Source organism: Lissotriton vulgaris, chromosome 2_1 (genome assembly GCF_964263255.1).
Source record: "Lissotriton vulgaris chromosome 2_1, aLisVul1.2, whole genome shotgun sequence".
Lineage (NCBI taxonomy): Eukaryota > Metazoa > Chordata > Amphibia > Caudata > Salamandridae > Lissotriton > Lissotriton vulgaris.
This window is the reverse complement of record NC_141687.1, coordinates 375,374,120-375,394,494: the sequence shown is the minus strand read 5'-3', so window position 1 is coordinate 375,394,494 and position 20,375 is coordinate 375,374,120.

Below are 20,375 nucleotides of genomic sequence, written 5' to 3'. Positions count from 1 at the left end.
TCCGTTCACTTTGATCACTTATGTCACTTCCTGCACCACACTATTCACTTGAGCACCTGCAAAACAGTATGATTATTTATGTTTATCCTTGAACAAAGAGTAAAAATAAAATACTCCTACCTGTACCTACAACTTCAGCTCCCAAGCGATTTATTTAGTACTCGCTTTCTGTTCTACTCCGCACTAAGGACCTTTTGAGGCCTACCTTGAACCATTGTTATTCTAAAGCATCTCGTTACCCCAGGTTCTATTGTATGGGGTCCCCTTGTTTTTAACAAACACTATTTACAAAGTGAAGCATCTAAGCAGATACGTCACTTTGTAAACCCTGCACTACATTATACCTGCGTCAGGTATAATGTATGTCTTGCTCAGTTGCGCTGCATCAAATGATGATAAATCTGCTTCTTAGTTCGCAAGCATGGGCGTAATGCAGGCCACTGCAGCCCCTGGGGTGCTGGGATGCCCCTACCCCATACAGCCAAGGGATATCTGTGTGAAATGGGGATGTCAAGGGCCATTCATCACATTCTCAGGGGCCACACCTTTTTGCGTTATGCCGCTGTTTGTAAAAGAAACAAACGAAACTGCAGGAATTCCCGTGGTTTGGACTGACTAAATTTACAAAACCTGCAATGAAAGTGGTATTTTTCTGCTGAGTTTTAAAATATTTGGTGTATATTTAACTACCGTACACCTACTCTGTGCTGCCTGAATAAGCTCCTGAAAAGGTGACAGGCTTATATTTTACTGTGATTTAATAATGTTTTATAGATATATGATTGAAGAGTAGTAGCCTCTGGTGTGTTGTCTCACCCAGACACGCTTAGACACAGAGACACAGTTACACACATCACACACAGAGACACCCAACTCAGAAGAGGATTCCTATTACTGGTGTAAACACACATGTACAAGCCAGCCAGTACAGAGTACTCAAGACTCAAGCTACTTTGTAATCATTGACTAGGGCGACATTGCTTATATAAATAGAAATACATAATACAACTCTTGGGTTGACACTGACTATATGCCAATTGTGGAATCCACCACTGCCTGTGTATGATACAGTTTCAAATATCACCAAGCACACTATGTTTTGAATACGCAAGTTTCATGACACCTAGGGCCATATGTAGGTAGCCAAATACCGGTCGGTAACGGCCGAAATTCGGTAAATTTGCCGTTACAGACCGGTTTTTAGGCATTTGAGGTGTAGGAGGCCAAATTTAAGGATTCGGTAAATATGAATCGGTAAATACAGATTCATCATTACCGAATTCAAAATTACCGAATTGGTATTTACCTAATATTATTTACTGAATCGGTAAATAAGAAACGGTAAAAATTAGAATAGAGATGTAGGTAACTTTGAAAATACCGAATTTCATGAAATTTGGTATTTAAGAGTCGGTAATTACCATGGATTGAAAGCAGGTGGTAACCAGGTGCAGGCCATAAAACAGGCCCCAAAATGCAACAGTGTGATCAGAATGGCGGCTTTCTATGTGATAGCAAGGCGGCTACAGCTACAGGCAGCAGGAGAGAGGCACTGGAGACGGGAGGAGCAAGTCTACAGACAGCGGATCACACTCTTCCAACTTACTGAGGCAGAGATCCATGAAAGGTACAGGCTACACCCCCACACCATCCTGGACTTGATAAGGGACCTGCACACACTCCTGAAGCACCCAACACCAAGGGCGCATGCCATCCCACCCCATGTGCAGGCGCTCTGTAGCCTACAGCGGCTTGCATCTGGCAGTTACCAGGGGGTGATAGCTGCGATAGGTGGGGTATCTCAGAGCTGCCTGTCCCGTTTCTTCAGGAAGTTCCTGGAAGCCATGATGCAGAGGATGCATCATTACATCAGCTTCCCTGACACACATGCGGAACTGCTGAAGACCAAGACTGACTTTTACCATATGGCACAGTTCTCACATGTGATCAGCTGCATTGATGGCACACACATCCCAATCTGCCTACCTGCAGCCACTGAGTACATCTACAGGAACAGAAAGTCCACACACTCAATAAATGCGCAGGTAATCTGTGATGCTGCCAACATAATCACAGACATTGTGGCCAAATTTCCAGGAAGCACCCATGACTCCTACATCTTCTAGAACAGTGGGATCTACACACGCCTGACAGTGGGGGAATTTGGAGAAGGATACCTGCTAGGCAAAACACTGTGACACACCCGATATATATTGCAGATGTACGTGTTGTTGTGCATGTGAGTAATGGCTCTCTCTTTTCCACATAGGCGACAGCGCATATGCCGTCTGCTCATTCATTCCTACTCCCTACCTGAACCCTTCAACCCTGAGTGAGAGACGTTACAACGTGGCACACAAATCTACATGCAACGTCGTGGAGCGCACATTTGGGCTGTTAAAAAGCAGGTTCCGCTGCCTCCATAAAAGCGGAAGCACACATCAGTACTCACCCCTCATCTGCTGTAAAATAATTGCAACTTGCGCAATGCTGCATAAACTTGCCACTAGGAAAGGAACAGCAGTAGAATTAACAGATATTGAGGATAATGATGATAAAGATGCACAGCTTGAGCTCAACACAGCAGGATTGGCACCAGCAACAGATGGGAGACAGAGACGGGCAGAGATCACACGCAACTATTTCTAAGTAAGTAAGGAGACACAGCCAGGTGTTGCATGTACATGACACAGCCAGGTGTTGTATGTAAATAACTGGGCACTACGACAAAGAATAAATAGCACACCATGCCAATCCAAATGATGACAACCTTAATAGGTAGTCATGGGTTACTACACCCTAAATATGTTAAAAAATGTGTGGGCAGCATTAACATCTGCGTCCACGCACAACAGTGCTGGATGCCTGCAGCTGGCCTTCCTCACTGTCTGCTGAGCCAGGGCCCGCAGCATGCCGCCTGCTGCTCCTCCGGGTGTCTGGGACAGGGGTTGTAATGCTGCTCCTGCTGTTGGTCTCATCACTCTCCCCCACACCTAGTGCACCAGCGTTGGCTGACTGGGTGGTCAGCAGCACTTCCAGTGCGGTTGTCACCTTCCCCATACCCCTGGGACATCAGTGCAGCAGTGCACAAGCCTCTCCTGCATTGCCACTGAGTGCCTGCAGAGCAGGGAAGTGGCAGTTGGCAGGCGGTTCACTGCCTTGGTGTGGTGCTCCATGTACTGTCTCTCCCTACGCCTTCTTGCCCTGTCCTCGTCCAGTTTGTCACGAAGTACCACCAAAGACTGGGACATGTCCCGCATGCCCTCTGCCATCTCCTTGATGTCCTCCTCCATAGAACTGATGCCCCTGTCAATATTAACCATGTTCTGGTTTAGGTGCCGCTTTTGTCTTTGAACAGACTGTATCGCCTTCCCCTGCAGGCGCTGCAGTTTGACCATACTGGCCTCCAGCTCTCCAAAGACCCCATCACCCTGCTGACTTGTGCTGTGCTCCCGGGCCCTGCGGCGTCTCGCACCTGGGTGCGCAACCTCCGAGGTGGACTGCAGCCCAGGATTTGTTTCCTTCAGTGGACGAGTTGGTCTGTCACTCCCCCTTATGTCCTCAGAGGACGACTCCATGACACGGAGAGTGTTTCATGGTAACGCTATATCAATGATGTTTGGTGTCAATGGGAAGGAACTGAAGAACAACTGGAAGCATTTTACGAATGGTTAAACAACCGGCATGCGGATATAACATTCAGCATGACGAAAGATAAAATGCGGTTGACTTTCCTAGATGTGGAGGTGCTGGTGCAAGACAATAAACCTATTACCACCCTACATCGTAAGATAACAGACATAAACTCCATCCTACATTATACAAGTCACCACCCTCGGAGTCTAAAAGACAACTTGCCATATAGTCAATTGCTGAGAGTACGACGCAACGGTGCACGGAAGGAAGACCTTGTAATCCAAGCAAATATACTGTGTGAACAACTCCAGAAAAGTGGCTATCCGAAAAAGATGCTTAAACACTCTACAAAACGAGCATGGTATAAACCCTGAGAGGAATTGTTGACAAAAAAAATCAAGAAACCTTCTGAACAATTGGTGTGTGTGTCAACTTTTGGTCCACACGACAATAAGTTCAAAAAGATCGTGTTGAGCAACTGGCACCTATTATCAAATCTATCTTGACCTTTTGAAAGGCCACTTTTCGCATTAAAACGAAATAAAAGTATCAGCCAACAAATAATAAGTGCCGACTTGCGGAAAACCAGAGTACAGCCAGACCTACGAGCATTGTGGAATTTAACACCTGTAGTGGGCCACCACAAGTGTGGCTCCTGCTCCTCCTGCAGCAACACCAGAGAGGGCTCAGAGTTCTCCTTCAACAATGTAAAATGGAAACATACAGGTTTTACAAACTGCAAAACCCGCAAGGTAGTGTATGCAATTACATGCCCTTGCCCGAAAGTATATATTGGCAGAACCACACAGCAAGTCCACCTCAGAATGACACAGCACAAGTCGCGAATAAAACAAAAAATTCTAACAGCACCAATGGTTCCTCACTTTGTTGAGAAGGGCCATACTGAAAAAGACTTTGTATGGACAGTGTTATCCGTCATAAAACCACCACAGAGGGGTGGGGACATTGATGCGTTGTTGAACAACAAAGAGACATATCTGATCATGAAATTTAACTGCATAAAAGATGGTCTCAATGAGTTGCCATAAGCCCTTCAATTGGAAGCTCTGGGTCCCCTCTGTATAAATATCACAGAAGTTATAAATCACTCAGATTAGAGACAATAATCGCTATAATAATCCTTACTATAGGTGGTCGCCACCACAATATTTCATGACACTGTACGCTCACTATAATATTCACTTATGTGTAAATCTCCACAACTACCATACATCTAATGCTAAAATAATGGGGACCACTAAAACACAATGCGGCCCATGTTCTCATTAGGTGATGCTGGCATTAAAAATAAGGGAAGTTCCTCCACCTGCCAATAATGGAGACTGCACCCGACCTGTGGCTACCAGCCTAAAAAGGTTTTTCTACTGCTTATTAACGATGGGCCCCAATAAGTATATGCCACAGGACATTTTTCTCATATAAAACATCTTTTGCACCTACTTCTATAATGTGCTGACATTTAGCAGGCCCGAAGGAAATGAATTATAGCCCGGTTATAACGCTTCAAGACACGTTAGTTTTTAGAAAATCTTGGTGAAGATCTGCAAATATGACTACAAGCCCCACAATACATCGGTATAGATAAATAAGGCCCTACTTCCGGCCGCGATTTCCATATCAGCAGCCTATAACGCGAGGGCTGGCTGTTTACTGTGCGGATGGATTGCCTTTGAAAATGAATACCGTGCTGCACGCGGTAAGTGTATTTTTGGTAATTTAAGTGGAATAACAGCAAACAAAAGTATGGCACGCGGCATGTGTCAAATTAATAACGAGAACCTTGTTTTTCTCATTTTTAGGTCTCGCCTGTCGATGCGCATGCGCATCGAGCAAGCGAGACTATGGGGGCTTATCCACTCTTTATCCAACTTGCAAGGAATCGTGGCGATTCCTTGCAGTGCCCGTGACTTTTAAGCTCAATGCGCATGCGCATTGAGCTTAAAAGCGCGTGCACATCAGTTCCCTCATCCGCACGTCGCATTTCTCCTCCCCCCTCGCCCCCTCCCCTGCCCGCCGTGTCGCATTTCTCCTCCCCCCTCCCCTTATCTGCCTTCCCTGTCTGTTCCCTCTCCCCGCTCCGCCCCCTCCCCTGCCCGCCGTGTCGCATTTCTCCTCCCCCCTCCCCCTATCTGGCCTTCCCTCCGTCTGTTCCCTCTCCCCGCTCCGCCCCCTCCCCTGCCCGCCGTGTCGCATTTTTTTTTTAAATCACCACTTACCCCCTACCCCCCAGCAATGCCAACACTGACGCCGTGCTCGGTGTTTCTCTTGTTATTGCATTGGTTTGAGTGGCAACTGCTATTACATGAGCCCCAGGGATTCCACATGGCGATAGGCCTCAATGGACTTACGCTTCAGTCTGAACCTCCCTGTCAGCCAATATGCCTACTCCGCTAGTGCCCACATATCCTGCCAAACACTGGCGTACGCATTCCTGTAACGAGCAGGAATCTCCTAGCAAGAGCCTTGTGCACACGTGGTGAAGGAAACTCTGTGACAGAGGCCCGACCTCGCAACTTCCAAAATGTTGGCCCCGGGAAATCCTCACGTCACCGGCCCCTGGCGGGCCTCCACAGTAAGTTACTTCACCCTGCAAGCCGGGCTTGGTACCTCTGGAGCGGATCGCTCACTACCTGCTCGCCGGCTCGTGCCCTACCAGATTGCGGGGATCGAGAGCAGGCAAAGCCTTGCATAAAGTGACGCTGTCTGGCCCAAGCAACCCCCGCTGAGCATACTGCGCCCCACGCTACATCAGGGTTACCTCAAGTACGCTTATAAATCCACCTCTTTCATACCCGAGCTACTCTGCCTGCATCCTTGCCTGAAGCGCACTTTTCCTGTCACTCTGGGCTATCTAGGCCGCTCCGACACCATCGCAATTGTGGCGCTGAGAACTATTCCGCTACCCTGAACTCTGCAGTCTGGCGGGCAAAGTTTGGTGCTGAACGCCCATGGAGTCGTTTCCTCTACTGCGGAGGGGGCTGGGTGCAGCAGTTACACTGCATGTAGGGCATTTCACCAGCACAGTGCCACTTTCCTCTGAGCTTGACGCCCTGGGCCCTCTGCATTGTGGCTGCTGTAAGATATTAGACCTTGCCCCTACGCCATTGGCACTCGTTCGCACGTTTTCCAAGCGCAGTAGCGGATGCATCGTATCCACAACGCATGGGTAATAACTTGTTGAATTGAGACTTCTGATCATTGCTCCAGGGCCTGCGATACTGCACTACCTTGTGCTTAGCTGCTCTCATTCTAGGCTGGCATCCCTGCACTGCTCATCTCCTGTGAACTCTACAGTGGTTGTGCATAAATTTAATGTACCTGCTGGACATGGTGGGGCACACGACTTCAAGGTCACATAACAAATCGGTTACCATAAAGTCTACAAACACGCTACGACTGTTCACGTTGCCTGCAAGACACGGCTTCACATACTCGACGTAGTAGATAGATACATTAACATGTATGAAGGTTGTCTAAGCGTGTGAGTGTGCTTGCAGGAAAATAAACATGAATGTAAACATGTATGTACACATATATAAATATATACACAGACACATGCATGCAACCCTAAATTGCATCAATGGGTATGCACGTTAAAAGTCGTGTGAAAAACAGATGTGTAAAGCAATGCATTTCGAAAATTAACTTTTTTATTCTATGTATTTTGCGACTCGTCCCATTTTAAATATTGGATTTTCAAGAAAACTACAGTTTTTCAAATGATAACTGCGTTCAAGAAGAATGAAACCATGCGTATCAGTTTTTGAACAGCTGTGTGGCACATACTTTAAAGTTTTTTTTCGGTCCCGGTTTCTTTCTAGCTTGTGAAAACAGAAAGCTCTCTGCAGAACAAGACACACGATCAACCCCCACAATGTTTGTTGCATTACAATTCGGCCTGGAATAAGACGTGAGTGGTCGGGCCATTACGCGGTTGGCCCGGGCTTTTGATTACAAGTGTGAAAGCACAGATGAACAACGTTTCAGCAGCTGGAAGTGTGTACACTGTGTGTGTGGCGAAGTGGCCTTTCATTTCAGAGCCAATTGGCGCTCCAAGGTCTGAGGGAGCTCTCTGGTTTGCCAGCTGATGCCCTCTTCCCGCCACACTCACCCTCACACACACTCACACCCCCTCACACTCACACATACTCACACACCCTCACTCCCCTCAAAAAATAACACCCCTCACAACAAGCTCACACTCACTACACCGGACAGCCGCACCCACTCACACCCCTCACACTCTCTCACCATCAACACCCCTCAACCTCACACAGCCTTACCCTCATCCCCTCACCCTCACACACCCTCAATCACCCTCACACCATCACCCTCACACACCCTAACTCTCACCCTCAACAACTCACACACACTCACACTCCCTCGCTCACCCTCACCCTCACACACACACACACCCCCTCACCCTCACACCCCATCACCCTCACACCCCCTCACTCACACTCACTCACACTCAGCCTCACACACCCTCATGCTCACACACCGTCACACACCCTCTGCCTAACAACACCTCTCTCACCCTCAATCACCCTCACACACACTCACACACCGTCACACACCCGAAACCTCACACCCTCAACCCCTCACCCTCACTCACCCTCACCCTCACTCACCCTCAACCCCTCACCCTCACTCACCCTCAACCCCTCCCCCTCACTCACCCTCAACCCCTCACCCTCAACCACTCACCCTCACTCACCCTCACCCTCACTCACCCTCAACCCCTCACCCTCACTCACCCTCAACCCCTCACCCTCACTCACCCTCACTCACCCTCAACCCCTCACCCTCACTCACCCTCACCCTCACTCACCCTCACTCACCCTCACTCACCCTCACCCTCACTCACCCTCACTCACCCTCAACCCCCCACCCTCACTCACCCTCACTCACCCTCACCCTCACTCACCCTCACCCTCACTCACCCTCAACCCCTCACCCACCCGCAACCCCTCACCCTCACCCTCACTCACCCTCAACCCCTCACCCTCAACCCCTCACTCTCACTCATCCTCACTCACCCTCAACCCCTCACCCTCACCCTCACTCACCCTCACCCACCCTCAACCCCTCACCCCCTCACCCTCACTCACCCTCAACCCCTCACCCTCACTCACCCTCACCCTCACCCTCACTCACCCTCAACCCCTCACCCTCACTCACCCTCAACCCCTCACCCTCACTCACCCTCACTCACACTCACCCTCACCCTCACTCACCCTCACTCACCCTCACTCACCCTCACCCTCACTTACCCTCACCCACCCTCAACAACTCATCCTCACTCCACCCTCACCCTCACTCACCCTCAACCCCTCACTCACCCTCACTCACCCTCACCCTCACTCACCCTCACTCAGCGCAACCACAGCATCTTCACTAAATATATTTAATAAACTTTAAGCTATTGGCAATATAAAATAAAATCCATTTTATTTACGTATTAATTATTAATTTTTTTTTAAAGCCATTGATTTTTTTTATATCAATACATATAAGTCACATATAAGTCCCGTTAATACAAAACATGTTGCTTTACAAATGCTAGAGGTGTCACATTTACAAAAATTATAACTATTGGCTTTGTAAAGAAGAAAGCTATTAATTTAGCTATTTAGAAAAAACAACACATAAATAAAAAACAAAAAAATAAATAACACCTATAGCTCAAACTTTACTACTGCGAGACCTATTGCATTTCCAATGCTTGTTTCCTCTTGCTTCTCCGGTCCGCTCTCCTTCCAGCCAGCAAAATCTACGAACGTAGGAGTTTAATAAATGAAGTTCCCGAGCACTTAAATATACATGCCATCGCACACAAGTAAGAGCAGTCTTGTTCTGTTTGAAACTTTTGGGTCATCCAAGTGCCACAATTTTAAATAAGGTTATAATTAGGGGTGCAATGTTTACTATTGGCAGCTCGAGGTCAAAGTGAAGGGAGTAGCTGAAAGTCACGCTGGCTATACAAGTGAATGTGAGCCCCAGGCGACCTCCAAACCATCAGTTACAAAGTAAGTGCTTTATATTAGTACCTAAAGCAGCATACATGAAATTCCACTTGAAACATTGTCCTGTAAATTAACAGTAGCTGTCCTTGACAGTTTTCAGATCCGACTTGAAAGAGATACTACCTACATTGACCAATGTGAGGGGTTCTCATGAATTTCAGGTACATGATAGTCTAATTGTAAAGGAGTAAAAATCATCAAAAATGAAAAAGAGGAGTAGGGTCAAGTTGTAATTAGTCTTTTTAATCTCATGTTCCAGGTTACACCGTGCCCCAGTGCCCTGATGATAATCCCGCAAGATACCCCAGGGATTAGAAACGCGTCGGCCTATTCAATATATTCACTACATAGGGTGTGGAATTAACTCTAAGACCCAAAAATCTGGGTGTACAATTATTTAAGCACCCGTTAGGGGTTAAAAATAATTGCCCATGTACCTTCAAGCAACTCCGTGACAATCACCTACTTTTAGGCGAATGGAGTTCTTGTGCTTTTGAAATTATTAGCTGGTGTATTCCTTTGGATGAATTCTGGATGTTATTCTGGCAGATGCATCAACCAAAATACCTCCCGGTAAAATACCAAATCGGTAAAACAGGCCGTTACCGAACGCAAAACGAGAAAATGCTATGCATCAACCCAAAATCGGAAAAAAATAAAGAATCGCAAAAAAATCCCCTCGGTAAATTACTGATTCCCAAATCAGACAATCGGAAATAACGAACACCAAAGCTGACCTCGGAAATACCAAATCGCAATTAAAGAATCGCAATGAAATGCATGAATAATCGCTAATACCGAAAAACCCAAAAATCGCTATTTAGCATGAGCAAAATAAGGGGAATCACAATCAGGAGGTAAAGTTATTTGAAGGATAGGAAAAAAAAATACACCTTATCAGCAGGTGCTGACAATCAGTAACCCTTCACAAATGCCCTGGGAAACCCCACATGTCATCCAAAATGGCTGCTCTCTACGTTTTTGCTAGGAGGAGGAGGATCAACGTCCAGGCCCAGCACAGGAGGATGATCCAGGACAGGGTCTTCAGGGTACGCATCACTTTGCTGGGGCAGACCGAGGAACAGGTGTACGATAAGTACAGACTCAACCGTGCCATGATCATGCGCCTAATAGCAGACCTGGAACCATTACTGCAGCACGAGACCCGTAGGACCAACGCCATACCAGCCCATGTCCAGGTACTATGCTGCTTGCACCTGCTTGCGTCTGGAAGCTTCCAGGGGGTAATAGCTGGGACTGGAGGTGTGTCACAAAGCGCATCATCACGCTTCTTCCACCGGTTTCTAGAGGCCATGCTGACATTCATAAATCGCCACATCACCTTCCCCAAAACCCCCCAGCAGCTGACCCGCACCAAACGGGAATTCTACCAGGTGGCACAATTCCCCCATGTGATACGGTGTGTTGACTGCACGCATGTCCCCATCTGTCCTCCACCAGCCACCGAATACATATTCCGCAACCAGAAGTCATATCATTCTCTTAATGTGCAGGTGGTGTGCAATGCTAAGTACATCATTACGGACCTTGTAGCCCAATTCTCCGGGAGCACACACGACGCTTACATATTCCATCACTGTGGCCTCCACAGGCGCCTGATCAACGGTGAATTCGGAGAGGGACACCTACTAGGTACATCTTGATGCATCATCGTTCACTCCATCCCCACATGTATAATTGCATTCATGCTGATGACCATTCTCTCCCATCCTGCAGGTGACAGCGCTTACGCATTGCGTGAATATCTACTCACTCCCTACCTCAACCCAGCTACATCGCAAGAGCGCTACAACAGAGCACACATCAGCACAAGGAATGTGGTTGAGCGTTCATTCGGCATCCTCAAGAGTCGCTTCCAAATACTGCACAAGACTGGAGGTGCCTTGCAGTACGACCCAGTAACCTGCTGCCAGATCATAGCTGTCTGTGCCATCCTGCACAACATCGCTACCCGCGGGGGATACCCATAGAGGTGGACGGAGAGGATGAACTACGTGCACAGCAACCCCCCCCAACACCAACAGGCGCATGTGCCCAACACAGCTGAAGGGCAACGGAGGCGGACTTACATCACACGGCATCATTTCTGAGACAGGTAAGAGAGTGCCTTGACCACAGGATTAGATTTGTAAGGGTTTAATGGTCATGAACACCTGACTGGTCAGAAATATGTAACACAAACATGATGCAGCTGCAGTTGAAGTCAAACTTAAATTGTCCCTTCTCAAAACGGGTGATGCTTGTGGCACTATAGTTGGCCCATGGTTACGTCACCATGGACAGTGTGACTTTGCCACATGTCTACTTGCGTTTGCCGTGTACCCCCAGTCTCTTGTCCTGTGACTCCTCCGCTTCTCCACGATGGGTGTCAGTGGCTGTTGCATTGAGCCCACTGCGCCTCCTCCCGCTGGTCTCCAGCAGGGAGACGCTGCTGACACTGGAGGCTGCCTCACTCCCCTCATCCACTCCCACACTGCTGACACTGGCTGACCCAGGCTGCAGTTGCTCCACTGCAGTGGTCACCCTCTCAAGGGCCTTTGCCACATCCCCACAATAATGCCCTAGGTCCACTTGCAGGGACACGGACCTGCGGGACAGCACAGCTGTGCTGTTGCACAGCTTATTGATGGCCTTGTTAGTGGAATTCACAGCGAGCATGATCTGCCTGCGCTCACTTTGTTGGCCTGTGACTACGACACGTGTCAGTTCCTGCAGGCAAAGCTTGATCTCATTGTTGCCGGCAGCTACGGCAGTGGTGTGCACACGCATAGCGTCAGTCATGTTGCCTAATTTGTTGCAAGGTTTCGTCATGGAGAGTTTCATAGCACCCATGTGTCTCCCCTGCAGGCGCTGGACACGCAGCATCCGGGTCTCCACAACTCCGTAGCCTTCGGACGGATCCACTGGTCTTGCAGCTGCCCTACCCAGGGGCACAGCCCTCTGTCTGACACGCTGATGGGCTGCAGTTTGGGTGGTTGGAGTGACGACAGCCTGGCGTGGGACATTTTGGGGTGCTGAACTCTGCTCCGACTCCATCACGAGTAGGGAGGGAACATCTGCCCTGCGGCTCTGCGGAGTGGCCCGCACTGGTGGTGGTGGTGTCTTTGACCGCGTGGATAGCGGTGGTGGTGGTAGTGCCTTTGACCGCATGGATGGTGGAGGTGTTGTCCGCGGTGGTGGTGAAGGGGAGGACATGGCTTCAGGTCCCTGTGAGCACTCCGCATCGGTCAACACTGGTGTCTCTGAGATGACGAGGCGGCCACTGTCGTCAGAATCGATGGGGGATGCATCTGTGTGTGAAACAGTGCATAGTTATTATTATGGTATTGTATGTGAAAATAGCTTTGTCGTCTCACAATAAAGTACTTTTTTGGACAGACATTTGGCCCTTTGCTGCTGTATTCTTTTCATTCACCTCGGGGATCAGACATGCACTCATTCATGTATTGACTACAACTCCCATGGTGCAACACAGTGGTGAGGGTATGTGTTTTGGTGACGGCTACATGTGCACTGGGTCTAGCATGGAGGAGTGGGCAGGGAATTACTACACGCTGCATTGTTACGCTGCCATGCATCTTACCTTGTCCTCCTTCCGCAGCACCAGAGGTGTCTAGACGTGTGACCCCCAACACAGCTTCCGGTTCTATGGTAAACTCCACTAGGTCCTCCAGGGCTGTGTTAGGTGTCACATTGGATGTGCCCCCACCTGTGCCTGCAGCATCCTTGACCCTCTGCGCAATCCTCTCCTTGGCCCTTTTACGCAGGTCATACCAGCGTTTTTTTAAATCGTCGATGCTGCGGTGGGTGACTCCGCAGGCATTGACCTTGTCCTTGATGTGCAGCCACATCTTTCTTTTTTCGGCCTCAGGCACCTTCAGCGACAACTTCCCAAATAGTCTGTCATTGTTGCTGGTCACACACTCTATCAGGATTTCGAGTTCCTTATCAGAGAACTTGCGTTTTCTCTTTCTGTGTGTGTCCTTTCCCTGCTGGGGGGCCTCCTTCCCATCTTGTCCTGCTTGCCTAGTCCTGGTTGCTGCTGGTTCAGTCTGGCTCCTCAGCTCCTGTGCTCTGCCTCCTCCTCTGAGCTCCTCGGGACACTGAATGGCGCATGGGCTGTCCTACTTCCTGGTTGTGATGTCATCAGCCTGCTTCCGATGCGTCGCGTATTTTTCCCGTTTTCGTTATTACCGATTTCGCAAATACCGGATTCACTAATACCGAAGCGGTATTTGATAATTCTGTATTTGCTAGTCTCGCTAACGTACTTTTGCTATTTAATAGCGATTTTTACCGAATCGGTAAGTAATACCGATTTCATTGATGCATCGCGGTTTGCATGTCCTTAATAGCGATTCCTTATTTTTCGCTATTAACGACATGTAATACCGAATTTTGATGCATATGCCCCATTGTTGTTATTTCACTGTCATTTTTCATTGTTTAATTAATGTTACTTTGCCTTATTTGTGTAAGTTGCATACAAATTGTTTTTGGTAAATGTAAGATGTATTGTTCCTCAGACAAAAATTGCAAATGTGTTCTGTACATGTTTCTTCAAAAAAACGTTAATGTTTGACATTGAACATATGAACCTTTGGGTCATTATTTTGATTTCCGCATAAAATAAAAAAGCGGTAAATATATAAACCGGGTACTCTCGCTTTCATAAACTAGTATTGTTACTCTTCATACCTGGTTTACTAAGAAAGAAGTCCCCCCTTTGTGATGAATGTAGAGTGGCAACAGCATGCCTTCTGGGCCTTACCACTACAGGTGATGTTGCTGCTGGTGAGGCTGACAGATCTTGTGAGGCCTGCTGTGTTGGTGAGTCAATCAGCAGTGACTATGCTGGCTCTGCTGTTGCGGCCGGCTCTGGTGGTGATGGTAAATTACAATCCTGTCACTCCATCTCATTGTCCTCTTCTGCTTCTGACTGATGTGTGTGGCATGCCTTGTTGTTTAGTGTGATGACTCTCATGATGGGTGTTTCATAGACTACACCTCCCATGATGCATTGCTGGTGTAAACTAAAACCTGTACTGGAGTGTGAATCACACAGCCACATTGGGGAATGGGAATAGGGAAGGGGGAGGATTGCTGTGCATGCTTCTTACCTTGTTTTGTGGCATCTTGTGGGTGAGGTAGTGTGGCTCACTGGTTAGAGGCGGAAGACCCGAGAGCAGAGGACGGCCCGGGACCAGGGTTCGATTCCCGGCGCGGCAGGTTTCTGGACCAGGGTCAGCGGACTCGATAATTCTTTCGCCTCGGTGCCCACTCTGATCAGCGATCACACTCGGCAACTCTGGGCATTAGCTTGCCTCATCTTCACTAACGGCCCCACCAGACCGCCGGGGATGCCTGGTCTCACCCTGGAGATACCCATTAAGGGACCATCTCTCAGGGAAGCCAGGAAGGGTTTTGCAGCGGTCGAAGCGCCTTGGGACCCTCCGGGTAAGTAGTGCGCTATATAAATGCCTATACATATATATATACATACATCTCTGGCTGAGCTGTCTACATCCCCGATTCCAGACACACTCTCGGGCTCCAGGGTGGACTCAACAAACTGCTCCAGGTCAGTGAGGGCAGGTGCCCTACTCCTTCCTCCCCCTGTGACACTGGCCTCTTGCGTCTGTGCAGCCAGCTTCTTCTTGGTAATGATCCAAAGATCATACCACCTTTTTTTTGAGGTCATCTATGTCACGTGGGCTCACCCCAATGGCATTCACCTTTGCCTGGATTGCCAGCCAGATCTTACTTTTCACAGCCTCTGCTACCTGCAGGGACTACTTGCCAAAAAGCTGTGTGTGTTGTTTCACCACCTCATTCACAAGGACCTGAAGCTCACTTGCACTGAACTTTATTTTCCTTTTTCTTTCTGTTCCTTCCCTCTCTGATTCATTGGGTGCCATCCTGCAGTTCTCCTCAGCAATGTTCAGCCAGTGCCTCAGTTGCTCTCATCTCTCCAGAAGGTTCTGATTGTCTGCACCTGCATGGGTGTGTCCACTTCCTTGTTGTGGGGTGGGGTGGATGAACAGGATTGGTTGAATCCTCAATTGATTGTTTTTTTAATTTCAGATTCGGTACACATGTTCTGAATTTTTCCGATTCGGTAAATGTTACCGATTTTTTTCCTACATCTCATTTACCGATTCCTGAATACCGATTCGCTAAAATTCGGTATTTAGTAATCGGTAAAATAAATTTACCTACATATGGCCCCAAGTCACTAAGGTGTACACATATGTATGCATTATCACTCTTGTGTACCACAACAATTGTATTTGTATACTTCCTTAGCCCTGGAGAGGTTGTGGGTTCATCCCCTATTATGCAAAACTCTAATTTATAGTATTACTAATTGTCTATACATATATTTCAAAGGTTTTTTAAATGCTAATTCCTAACTATATAAGGCCTGAAACCTATGGTTTTTTCAGTGAATTTCAAAGGTTTTTTGAATGCTAATTCCTAACTATATAAGGCCTGAAACATATGGTTTTTTCAGTGACTTTGCAAGGTTTTTTAAATGCTAATTCCTTACTATATAAGGCCTGAAACCTATGTTTTTTTCAGTGAATTTCAATGGTTTTTTTAAATGCTAATTCCTAACTATATCAGGCCTGAAACCTATGGTTTTTTTCATTGAATTTCGAAGGTTTTTTAAATGACAATTTTTAAATGTATTAATTGTTTATTTTTATACTGATTTACTACATTTTTGCAGGCAGGTGTTCGCAGGACACGCCCCCTTTTTACAACACTCTGCAGCGCAGCTCCATGGCGTTTACTGGAGATACCTATTGGACTAGTTCCCTCTAGGGGACCTCTGGATTGAACAGGAGTTAATTCCCCAAATTAAACTGTGCAAACGCGCCCTGTAGAGTGTTCTAAATTGGGGGAGTGAGACCGTTTAAATTATTTTTGAATTTTCCACTACTTTTATTGAGATTTTGAATGTCCCGTTATTGACAGCACCAGTAATGACGAAGTTTCTGTTGGAGGAGATGACATGAGGGATTTTTTTGATCAGTCTCTGGACGGCGAATTTCTCGAATGTTTGGAGACCATAGAGTTCCAGGAATGATCTTTGCAGACTTTTGATGAGGAGATTGCTGATGATGTGATTGATGAGGAAATTCCTGATGATGACATGTTACTAGTTCTTTTAAATTATGAAAATTCAGAAGAATAAATTTATATTTAGAAATTAAAAATTGTTTGATATTATTCATTTTTATTTGTAATTTATGAGGTAGTAGCAAAGTGATTGTGGTATAAAGTGAGACTTATAGTATAGAGTGCAACATTTTTGTGTTACATAGTAAGTTTACTCATAGTTACTTCTCTTCTCCCACTATATTTTCTCCAATGTGTATTTGACATCTCTTCTTCGTCTCCTGCCTCCTTTCTCTCACTGTCTGTCTCTGATGCACCCTATTGCCGCCATTTTGTGTAGTTTCTGAAGAGAGTGAAATGTAATAGTTGAGAACGTGAAAAGGGGGCAGGGTAGAGTGCCCCTGACCCCCTAGGCCTTCTCAGGAGGTCCCTGAAGGATCTGTTTCTGCTTTCCTGAGAGACTATGGTATGGGTTCCATATACCACAATAACTTGCGTTACAACATGCAAGATATCTACAGAGGAGACGGTGTACATTTCTCAGATGAGGGGAACAGAGTCTTTCTCTTGAATTTTAGACTCTGAATCGGTACCTACTTGTAGGTACTTAAATCACCCACATAACAACACAGCTCTTTTTCGAGCTACCCTACCTCTAAGCACTCCAAATTCTTATTTTACACTATTTTCTTTCACTGTTTTTCCCTGTGGTACGCTCAGGGTACGCGTACCTGGAAGCGCACATGGGAACGCACCCATCGCTTACCCCGCGAAAATTAAAAAAAAAAATGTTTTTTTGCCCTTCAGGGTCCTTCTAGGCCCCCCTCAGAAAACCTAGGGGGTCAGGGGGTATCTACCCTGCCCCCTTTTAATCATTTCCCCCTTTTTTTCACCTTTTATGTCTCTATTCTACCGAGACACAAGATGGTGGACTCTCCGGACTGTTTGGAATTTTGACAGACACCCGAGAGCCAATCAGCTTTCCGCTCGCACACTATGGGCCGGGATGCCCGCCACCCCTCCCAACACCATTCCCCATGGGAGGAGACAGACACAGATTTAAACTTTTGGAAGGCGGGTGGGCCTCACGACCACTGTTCCCAGCAAGGCGCGCGCCCGCGCGCGCGCGCACTTGCAAACCCCTGAGCGCGCATTCCCATTTGTGGAGCGCGCACATCCCGCGAGAGTATTCGCGCCGCCGCTTTTAAAAAGCGCGCGGCGCGAAAATCGGGCATTTCGTGATTGCGGAGGCGGCGGTGAAAGGTATCACGCGGGTGTCGGGAGCGGAGGTAAGTGCTATGTGCCCCCTTGACTTTTTTTGTTTCTGGCGAGTTATTTCACAATGCGAGGCTGCGGGGGAGACTGTGTGGAAACGCAGTTAAGTGTCCATGTTAATCGCAGCCCTTTCACGAGCTACGATTACCATGGATATTTAAACAAAGCACTTAATGTCCCCCGCAGCCTCGCGTTACTAACAAAACAATCCAGCAAGTTTACGGACATTTGTAAACTTGCTGGATTGTTTTGTTAGTAACGCGAGGCTGCGGGGGGACATTAAGTGCTTTGTTTAAATATCCATGGTAATCGTAGCTCGTGAAAGGGCTGCGATTAACATGGACACTTAACTGCGTTTCCACACAGTCTCCCCCGCAGCCTCGCATCAGTGGCGGACGGTGACACAGGCATAGATGCAAGACTGCATGGTTGGTTAACATCTTGCTGCAGAGAATGGCGCGCAGCCCGTGGGTTTCAAATCTCGATGGGCTCCATTCAGCACTCCGCTCTTGCCGGGGTCGGTATAACTAGACCACGAAATTGAAATAAAGTACACCAGTTCTACGAAGCTGCAAAACGATGGCAGTAAACAAAACAATCAAAGCCAGTAGGTCTCACGTTTGCCAATAAATTGATGGTTCAAAATATTTGCTTTGTAGATTTGTGTTCGAAGCATTGATAACGCCAGTACCGGTGTCTGACCACTGCTTATTTTATTATATAATTAATTGCAAGATGGCTACGATACAATATAAAGTCCATCATGGAGTCCTATTTTTTTATACTTCCAATATTGCAAAAAAGGCACATTTCTCTATCAGATCCCGGTTCTCATCAGGATGTGGAAGGGAAAGAAATGTACACAAGGATGTCGCAGCAAAGAAGTATTAAAGAAGAATTGCACGTAGGGAAAGAACACCTCATGCACATAAAATACTTCACTTGGCTCAGCTTCCTGTGATTCTGAGCAAATCACTTAATCTCCCCGAACCTAGCAGAAACAAATGTGCCCTGGTGTAACTTAACTGGGGCTCATGTCAAGTACTCCAATACCATCGGGTCGATTTTGCGCTATAACAATCTGCAACAAAATAATATTTGAATCTAGCTGTTACTTGACCTTGAAAGCCTTGACTTCTTAATCGCAGGGGTGGGATGTGTGTGCGTTGTTTTGTGTATAAAGATTATCCAAAAGCCTAAACTAAACCCAGGATTTCAATGCGCACACATTCATTAACAGCACGCAGACCGGCACACTCAGCACTTTTCATATCGGAGGGCGCAGCCAACACCTCGGGCCCTTTCGATATTTAACAAAAGCAGAGGAGGGCCATTGGAAATCTGTGATTTTTGCGGCAACACCGTTTTTCACATAAGTGTTGTACTACTGCATTTACCAAATAATCAGTATACTGAGGTATCATCTCAAAAATATGTTTCTGGGTCAAAAGTTACGAGAAATGCAGCGTTTTCATGCGCTGTGGCCGGCCCTTCTCAAAGATTGACTGCCTGGTCTTCTTTCAGTTATTCATTGTTCTTTTGGGGGTCAAACTCAGGTTCTAATGAGTCAAAACCTTTACCCAGAAAGCCCACTGACTGTGCAATAATGACCTAATAATGAAGTAATACTGTCAAGATGTGCAGCATTAGACTACATAACTGCCTTTCCTTGCCACATAAATTAGTCAACTCTGCTCTGCTGCATAATTTGGTCATGTGGGACACAATGTCATTGGTCGTGCTATAATATTATAATGCTAGACAGTTGGCTGCCACAAGACTTTTTTACATACATTGGGTACATGTATGAGATTTAGAAGTGTTCCACTTCCTACTCAATGTCACCACTTTATTGTGATCACAATGTGTTAAATAGAAGCATTACGCTTGTAATCTGCACTGATATTTCGCTCTTTCTCTCTCTCGCTCTTTCTCTCTCTCGCTCTTTCTCTCTCTCGCTCTCTCTCGCTCTTTCTCGCTTTTTTTCTCTCGCTCTCTCTTTCTCTCGCTCTTTCTCTCGCTCTTTCTCTCGCTCTTTCTCGCTCTTTCTCTCTCTCGCTCTTTCTCTCTCTCGCTCTTTCTCTCTCTCGCTCTTTCTCTCTCTCGCTCTTTCTCTCTCTCGCTCTTTCTCTCTCTCGCTCTTTCTCTCGCTCTTTCTCTCTCTCGCTCTTTCTCTCTCTCGCTCTTTCTCTCTCGCTCTCTCTCATGAACAAATAGGCACTTACATATTTGCTAATGCAAAAATGGAATTCACAAAAATGTCCTAGAAAC